Here is a 10,028-nt window from a genome sequence, read left to right on the forward strand (position 1 = left end):
GCCCCAGTGAAAGTTACCACATATAAATGAAATTCGCCTCCCCTTTAATGTAGGTTTTCGGCTTGACTGATACAAAGTTTTAAAAGTTGGAAGGGGGGTGAGTAAGCACAAAGTACATATCCGAAGTTGATTAAATACCATGTGCAATTAGTTTCGGATCCATAAATTTCAGAACGGAGAGTTGCAATTTCAGAGGTATGGGAAACACACTTAACGAGGGGTGGGGTCGCCGGCGTTGGATCCGCCTTTGGGTATAGATACATTATTTGAAGAAGCTGGTGTCTGGGAAAGTTGAAAGCAGGAAGAACTCTTAACCTCTTATTTTATCTCTAACTGCTGAGGTACGAGTGCTTTCAATAATGGAAAAACATTAAATAGTATACCATATTATATGAATGCAATTCGGTAAGATATATATACATATATAATTAAAAATTATTATTGATACACTGTATGTAGTGAGTCTAAAGATAACTATACATTTAGGATGTTGCTAAGACGGGAAATTGAAAACGGGACGGAAAACGGAAATGTTTTATGCAATAATATCAGGAGGATGTGAGCATTTTGTAAAATCAAAAGGCTTACGAACAAGGGAAACAGAAATTACAAAGATAAAGAGTCGACATACTCAGAATCCACCGTTTGATATAATACATACAAATACACAATATCCACATGTATACATAGATTTGTCTTTAGAGCAAAAAATACTGAAACATGTATTATGCCCAAAGATGGATCCAACGCCGGCGACCCCACCCTCGTTTAGTGTGTTTCCCCAGACCTCTGACTTATAAGACTGTAACCCTCCGTTCTGAAATTTATGGACCAAAACTGATTACACGTGGTATTTAATCAACTTCGGATACGTACTTTGTGCTTAATCAACCCCCCTTCCAACTTTTAAAACTTTGTATCAGTCAAGGCGAAAGCCTATATCAAAGGGGAGGCGAATTTTATCTATATGTGGTAACGTTCACACGGGCCTGATATACCGTTTTTAATTATTATGATTAAAAGAATTCAGTTATATAATCTGTTTCGTTTCGGTAGGTTTCGTTTCGTTTCGATGGGTTTCGTTTCGTTTCGGTGGGTTTTCGGTGGGTTTCGTTTCGTTTCGGTAGATTTCGTTTCGTTTCGGTAGATTTCGTTTCGTTTCGTTTCGCACTTTACAGGTACCCCAATTTTAATAGCAATTTATCAAGAAAATTTATTATATATATAAACTTGATATGCATTGATGTATATAATTAGAGGGGAATTTTGGTAGTTTTAGGTGGCATTTCGGTAAATTCCTATCTTCGTATTCGAGTTGTTTATTTCATGAAACGATCCCGTGGGGAACCGGGTTAGAATAGGTCCTCAGTACCCCCTTGCTTGTCGTAAGGGGCGACTAAATGGAGCGGTCCTTCGGATGAGACCGCAAAAACCGAGGTCCCGTGTCGCAGCAGGTGTGGCACGATAAAGATCCCTCCCTGCTCAATGGCCACAAGCGCTGAGCATAGGCCTAATTTTTGCAGCCCTTCACCGGCAGTGGCGACGTCTCCATATGAGTGAAATATTCTCGAGAGGGACGTAAAACAATATTCAATCAATCAATATTTCATGAAACTGGAAGTATTTTCAAACTTATTTTATTACAAAACTTTTCATTGGTTATACGTTTAGATTTATTATCAAATCATAATACAGACAACTTTTATTTTCATTCTTTTGTTAAGAACGGTATTTAAACCCGAACACAGCCGTGCTCAGGGCTTCTTATGAGCCAAACCTTGCAGCAAGGTAAATATCAGGAGTTGGCTTCCCTTTATTTTTGATTATTGGTTCATTATTTTTCCTATTTAGTTATATTTTCCTCTCAAGCCACATTCATTTCTCGGGATTATTATTTTGCTAATTGGTATTTATCATACAATTGTTGAACTTTATTAAAGATTTAAAACTTTATTCATTATTTTACTAGCATCACTCTAGGCGGACTCAAACTTACCTGGAAATATCTAAAGGGTTAAATACTTTACATAGCATCTATTATTGAAAAAAAAAAACAACAAAAAACAACATGAAGTAAAAAAAACAAAAACAAAACAAAAACAAAAAACAACCATATCAATAGTAGTGACAGAATGTCCAACTATGGGACTTTCCTTAAGAGGTAGGCTCTCCAATTTTTTGTGAGTTGTAAATTCAAGTATTGTGTTTGGAATTTTGTGAGTAAAAACATCAAATTAGGATTTCAATATATTTTTTATTTGGGGGGGGGGGGTTGCTGTAGATTTGGGTGATTTGGCTTTGACCAGCTGATTTTGCACATGCTTGACTTCAATGTAAACAAACCCTCACGTCTTGCTGGATGGGTATGTATATTTTGGTATGAAAATGCTACATGATGTGAAAGTAAAACTTCTGAGAAGTTTACTTTAAGGAAGCAGGGTCAGATCAAAGGTGAGTAATTTTGGTAAGAGTGTATTTGAGGTACGACCATGCAGAGTTCTCAATTAGTCACTTTACATCACGTGATCTCATTTGTGTATAAATACCGAGATTCCGCAGTCGTCGGTGTCATTCAGATAGAAGACCCAGCCAAGTTGAGAGGATGAGATTATGTGTGCTAATCAAGTATTCATAGTAAACAATTCCTCGCCTGTTCTTACAGTTAGAGAGTGAATTTGGAAGGCCATCAGAAGTCTGGCCTGCCACGAAGAGGTTGACCTCCAGTAAAGAGGCTAGCCATAGTTCGTTTTTGGTGTCGTCCGCATTGGCTGAACAGACCGTCGTCCAGGCCACTGTATTCATTGTCCGTCCTGAATAAGGCATCCTACAGTGAGTGTAGTGGTTGAAGGGCTACCACATATACTGTCCGTCCTGAATAAGGCGTCCTACAGTATATGGGGTAATCCGAGGGCGACTGGACTCTACATTTTGTTAGTTAGCACTACCAGTTTATCGTTGCTTGCCTCTGATTGATGTAGTGATTCTCTTATTATAATTAACCTAGATAAGTTTAGGACATACTTGTATATTTTGGCAGTCCATTAAAATCATACCAATTAGATTAAATGAGTTATTGTTGAAAACCCCAAACCCTGGAATTGACCAGGTACGATCCCAGAATGTAACGTTAATACGTTACAAGAGCATATAGGTAAAATTAATAGAGTAGTGCAATCTGCAAGGCACCATTCTAATCGGAACTACTCGGCCATTTTACGGGACCAAAAAGTTACTGTACTGCTTTCCTTCGTAGTAGTGGTTATAAAGCGCGCACTTCACAACGGGGGAGACCCTGGTTCGATTCCTGAGCCCAGTGCCGCGTCTGGGTTAAGACATTAAACCTATAGGCAGTGACAGTTAATGAAAGTCACGGGTATGACCTGAAATAGGTTGGCACAACGAAGAACACGCACTGTTACAACGGCCTTAAACGCCACGCAGTGTAGTTCAAAATCCGGTGGCACTTGAAGCTGTTCACGTCTCTACACGAGCTACTAGCACGTAAAGGTATATAGACAAATTAAACAACGTGCCTTAGCCGTAAAAATGATAATGCTTAATCAATAGGCGAATCAGTGATGAATCATTGTATCGCTGTTAATGTGTTAATACGTACGGAATCGCGGGAAGACCAACAAATCAATCATGACGTTACCTATCTCTCGATATTTAATTTACTTGTCAAAAAGACTCAAACGTTTCTTAACAATTAAATTATTTCCTATATTTATACAAATTCGAAAATAAACTTTAAACACAGAAATGATCGATTGTGTGTCAGATTCTCATTAGAACATTATTTCCGCATTACATTTATATGTAAATCTTTGATGATTTTGAATTTATTACCTACACAATGTTCAACACATTCGCGTGTCTTTTTGTTGTTGTTTAAAAACAACTTCAATTCCGCCCCTATTGTCCTTAAGATATTATTTCTAAAGTCTGTCCTATCAGTGAAACATACTTTTCTCTTTTATTCAACATATAACCATGTACATTGAATGTGCTATATACCTATGTGCTGCTAGGCAAATGTATGAAAATTGATTGTTAACTATGTATGATTAGAAACAAAATTACATATCAAATACCAATAGTAATACAAAGAACCAATAGAGAGATGAGGGTAGAAATTAGGGCTGGGACGATTCAGGGTTAGTCGATTCGGTTCGGTTTCGATTCAGAACACCACGGTTCGATTATTTTCGATTCGGTTCATGTTAGGTCCAATTTATCTAATAATAGCACAAAAATTAACAATTTTAATGAGTAGCACCTTTGATTTTATTTTATTCAAGTTATATAACTATATGTCGTCATTTGTAAACACTAGTTTAAATTAATCTTTACATTATTGTCACAAGGAGTACACATGTGAAATATGAAAACCCTATCAACATGCATTCAAAAGTTATGCCGAAGGTTCAAGTGTTTGCGGACAAACAGACGGATGGACCAAAAACTATATAAATGCGCCCCGAATATCCGATTACGGGGGTATAACATTTGCTTTTCAAAAGTATCATTCCTGTATTCAGAATCTTTCTGGAAAGGGGCGGGGGAGGGGTTGTTGACTAGAGTGCACATTAATTTTGTTTCGCTATCAACAACAATTATTCATCATGTTTCAATAATCATAATAAAATTTAAGGACAATATTTGTTTTGTTTTTTTCCATTTCACTAATGAATATAATTTTTTAAAGTACTTCATACATCGTACATTCTGGACTCATATCTTGCACGTAATATTCTAATATTTACATAGAGGCTTTTCTTCCCTGATTAAAACAACTAATATTACATTGAATTTGAAAATTTTATCAATCGTGTGGTCAGGTGTTTGACCTAAATGAAATATAAAAAAGACTTAATTTTGTAAATACTACATCCAACAGTAAATTACAAACAAATACACCAGGATAAGTACATATATATTATTTCTCTTCTACATCCTTATCTATTTATGAATATGTATTGTAACGCGTTCATTTGGGAGAGAAAAATCACGTAGTTGAGTTCGATTTTGACATTAAAAAGGAAAATTGGAATAAAACACAAACATACAATAAATCAGAAACATACATGTGCATACAAAGGAATGTCATTGAATATAACACTCAAGATTATCTTTTTCTCATAAAAAAGTAGATTAAAGCGGCTATTTAGAAAAATAAAAAACATCGAGACCGGGACCGGCTTTTAGCACTGTTTTTACTTCTCGGTCCCACCGGTCCCGGAGTTTTCACATATTATTTTACGAAAGACGACAATAATATTATCAACCAACTATCAGAATGCAGGCATGATATGTCATATCTAAATTAACGAGAAATTGGGTAAAATATTCTGATGTATTCTGTTTTTATCGAATTAAAGAAATCTGGGACTGGGACCGAAGACCGGGTTTTAGTCACGGGACCGAGACCGAAGACCGGGACCGAGACCGGGTTTTAGTCAGTACCCCATAATAGACGTCTATAAATAGACCCACGCGCGTCAGGGGAATCCCTATATGATGTATTAACTCATACACAACTGTCTAGTTTTAAGGCTGAAAGAGCGTAAAACAACGAATTACTAAGAGGTATTTGATATTTTTATTTCTATTAAACGTATGGTACGGTAATGTTATAACAAAATACACAGCTTTACACAGATAAGACCACCGATGATCTGAAAGTTTGAACTGGTCACTTGACTGTCACTTGAAATGGTAGAGTGACGCGGTTATTTGTAAACATCGATTTAAAATCAAATTATTTGGGTTAAAACAGGTGAAATAATTTATGATATGTCGTACAGTCTCATAACTACAGACGTGCGATGATTTAATAGCGTTTTTACGAGATGGAAAAAAAATATTGTAATTCGGACCATACAGCTTTAAGATTAGCGCTTTTAAAGTATCAAGATTAGACATCGTGCAGTTTGAGAGTACAGTGGGCGGGCGGGGCGGGGCGGGGCGGGGCGGGGCGCGCACGGTACAGATAACTGTGACGTGAACACCTGTACCTGGTTGTTGGGATGATAGTACAGTGGGCGGGGCGCGCACGTTACAGGTAACTGTGACGTGAACACCTGTACCTGGTTGTCGGAATGAGACAAACACAGATTGTGACAATTATCAAACCTAGTACAATGACGGATCGATTGTCATGATTTAGGAAATTTATATATACCACAATGTAAAATTCCGACAAAAATCATAAAGAACAAAACCTGTGATTAGAACACGTGAAGGGTTGTCAAAAGTTTATTTTAAAAGAAGGATTTAAATGGGGAAGGGTAAGGACCCTCTTTCCATGAATGTTACTATTGAAAAGCATATACATGTACTATAAATCACAGAGATTTTAATCTGTACGTAATTTTCAATTAATTTTTTTTTAATGATTTTTGTTGACAGTCGCTGTAAATTAGATGATTTCGTTGACAGACGATGTGAATTACATGATTTCGTTGATAGTCGCCGTGAATTAGACGATTTCGTTGACAGTCGCTGTGAATTTGATTATTTCGTTGATAGTCGCTGTGAATCAGATGATTTCGTTGATAGTCGCTGTGAAATAAATAATTTCGTTGACAGACGTTGTGAATTACATGATTTCGTTGATAGTCGCCGTGAATTAGACGATTTCGTTGATAGTCGCTGTGAATTAGATGATTTCGTTGATAGTCGCTGTGAATTAGAAGATTTCGTTGACAGTCGCTGTGAATTACATGATATCGTTGATAGTCGCTGTGAATTAGATGATTTCGTTGACAGTCGCTGTGAATTAAATGATTTCGTTGATAGTCGCTGTGAATTAGATTATTTCGTTGACAGTCGCTGTGAATTAAAACAGTTTTGTTACGCAATCCTTTGTCTTTTTAGGCTTTTATATAGAAGAAAGTCTACTTGAAGTGAAAAGGTTACCTGTAGGTGTCCAATAAGTTGAAGGACAGATACTGTCCGTTCTTAAAAATAATGGACAGTAATTGTCAACTTATTGGACACCTACAGGTAAACCCAATAACTTATTAGACATCTAAAGGTAGGCTGAAAATAAGAGAAAGACAATACATTTGTCAAAGAGATACAAATTTAATTTTAAATTCCCTACAAGTAAGAATGAACACAGATATCGGAAAAATCACTGAAACACTTAAAAATGATATTTCCCTTTAGTAGAATTCTCTGCTTCAACTCCTAAGATTCACAATTTTTTAATTCCATTGGCCATTACTATATAGCATCAAAACTTAAATTTGAATGAGATATTTTCATACTGTATTTGAATTTCGCTGGATTCAGACGGGACCTCGGTTTTTGCGGTCTCATCCGAAGGACCGCCCCATTTAGTCGCCTCTTACGACAAGCAAGGGATGCTGAGAACCTATTCTAACCCGGATCCCCACGGGATTGGTATACCCACATACCAAATATGAAAGGCCTATTTGCAATGACAAAAAAGTTATGGTCCGGAAAAAAAAATGCCCCAAAACTTGTGTTATTTCACCTTTACATAAACGTCAAGGTAATCAAAAATGGTAGCGACACACTGTTTTATCATGATATATCAAACACCAAAGGCCTATGTCGAAAGAACAAAAATGTTATGGCCAGGACAACAACAACAAAAAAAAAAAAAAAAAAAAAAGCCTAAATATTCTATCATTTGACTTTACGTAAAAGGTCAAGGTCAAAGGCCATCAAAAAAACATTGTCTTATCATGGTATACCAACATACCAAAATCGAAAGTTTAATCCTAACAAGAGACCCATGGGCCACATCGCTCACCTGAGTCACCTTGGCCCATATCTGAAGACTTTCCATATATATTTGCATGTAAAACCTTAGTCCCTATTATGGCCCAAACTACCCTTTGCAAACTTGAATCTACACTATGTCAGAAAGCTTTCATGTAAATGTCAACTTCTTTGGCCCAATGGTTCTTGAGAAGATTTTTAAAGCTTTTTCCTATATTTGTATGTAAAACTTTGACACCCCCCCACTTGTGGCCCCATCCTACCCCCACCCCCACCCCCCGGGGGGCATGATTTGAACAAACTTGAATCTGCATTATGTCAGGAAGCTTTCGTGTAAATCTCAGCTTTTCTGGCTTAGTGGTTCTTGAGAAGAAGATTTTTAAAGTTTTTCCCTATATATTCGTATGTAAAACTTTGATCCCTCCTTGTGGCCCCATCCTACCCCCGGGGGCCATGATTTGAACAAACTTGAATCTGCACTATGTCAGAAAGTTTTCATGTAAAAATCAGTTTTTCTGGTTCAGTGGTTCTTGAGAAGAAGATTTTTAAAGATTTTTCCTATATATTTGTATGTAAAACTTTGATCCCCTATTGTGGTCCCATCCAACCCCAGGGGCCCATGATTTGAACAAACTTGAATCTGCATTATGTCAGGAAGCTTTCATGTAAATCTCAGCTTTTCTGGCTTAGTGGTTCTTGAGAAGATTTTTAATTTTTTCCCCTATATATTTGTATGTAAAACTTTGATCCCCCCTTGTGGCCCCATCCTACCCCCGGGGGCCATGATTTTAACAAACTTGAATCTGCAATATGTCAGGAAGCTTTCAGGAAAATTTCAGCTCTTCTGGCCTAGTGGTTCATGAGAAGAAGATGAAAATGTGAAAAAGTTTACAGACAGACGGACGCCGGACAAAATGTGATCAGAAAAGCTCACTTGAACCTTCGGTTCAGGTGAGCTGAAAATTCTATCATTAGACCTATATATTGAAGATTCAGGTCAAAGGTCATCAAAAAGGCACGTGGCATACTGTATTATCATGATATACCCACATACTAAATATTAAAGGCCTATGTCAGAAGACAAAAAAGTTAATATGGTCTGGACCAAAAAATACCCCCAAATTTTTATTATTTGACCTTTACATTAAAAGGTCAAGGTAATTAAAAATGGCAAGTGACACACTGTTTTATCATGATATACCAACATACCAAATGTCAAAAGAGAAAAAAGTTATGATCCTGAATAAAATGCTCAAGAAATTCTATTATTTGACCTTTACATAAAAGGTCAAAGTTGAAGGTCATCAAAATGGTATGCGAAACACTGTCTTGTCATGGTATAATCACATACCAAATATCAAAGGCCTATGTCAAAAGAAAAAAGTTATGGCGCTGATAAACTTTGTATGAGAATATGACAGGTCCTTTTACTATTTCTTCGTAAAATAAGATATATCTTTAGATAAGAGAGATATCTATTTACACTAGAGAGATATCTCTATTAGTTGTAGAGATATCTCTGTAAGTTAGAGAGATATTTTTTTACGCTAGGGGCATATCTCTTTAACCAAAAGAGATATCTATGAAAGGCGAAGATATTAGTAACGAACAGCGAATAATCTCATAACTCCTATAAGCAATACAAAACAGACAGCTGGGCAAACACGGACCCCTGGACACACCAGAGGCGGGACCAGGTGCCCAGGAGGAGCAAGCATCCCCTGATATTTAAACAAAGGATTGATTGATTGATTTAATGTTGTTTAACGTCTCTCTCGAGAATTTTTCACTCATATGAAGACGTCAACATTGCCAGTGAAGGGCTGCAAAATTTAGGCCTATGCTCGGCGCTTACGGTCTTTGAGCACACCTGCTGTAACACGGGGCCTAGGTTTTTGCGGTCTCATCCGAAGGACCACCCCATTTAGTAGCCTCTTACGACAAGCAACAGGGTACTGAGGACCTATTCTAACCTGGATCCCCATTAAACAAAAAAAATCTCTTTAATTAAAAAAGATATCTCTTTCTCACATTATCATCCGTGTGAGATTGACTTTACCCATGTGAGACAGCCATGTGAGATTTTTTCTTTCTCACATTAACACCAGTGTGAGATCGACTTTACCCATGTGAGACAGCCATTATATTTTTCTGTCTCACACTTGTGACGTCATATGAAGTAAAATATTTTGCATTGTATTTAGAATTTTCTCAAAGCTCATAAATCTATGCAATAAACTGTAGGTAAAATGTAAGAAAAATAATCCTTCATT

Source organism: Ostrea edulis, chromosome 2, assembly GCF_947568905.1.
Source record: "Ostrea edulis chromosome 2, xbOstEdul1.1, whole genome shotgun sequence".
Taxonomy (NCBI): domain Eukaryota; kingdom Metazoa; phylum Mollusca; class Bivalvia; order Ostreida; family Ostreidae; genus Ostrea; species Ostrea edulis.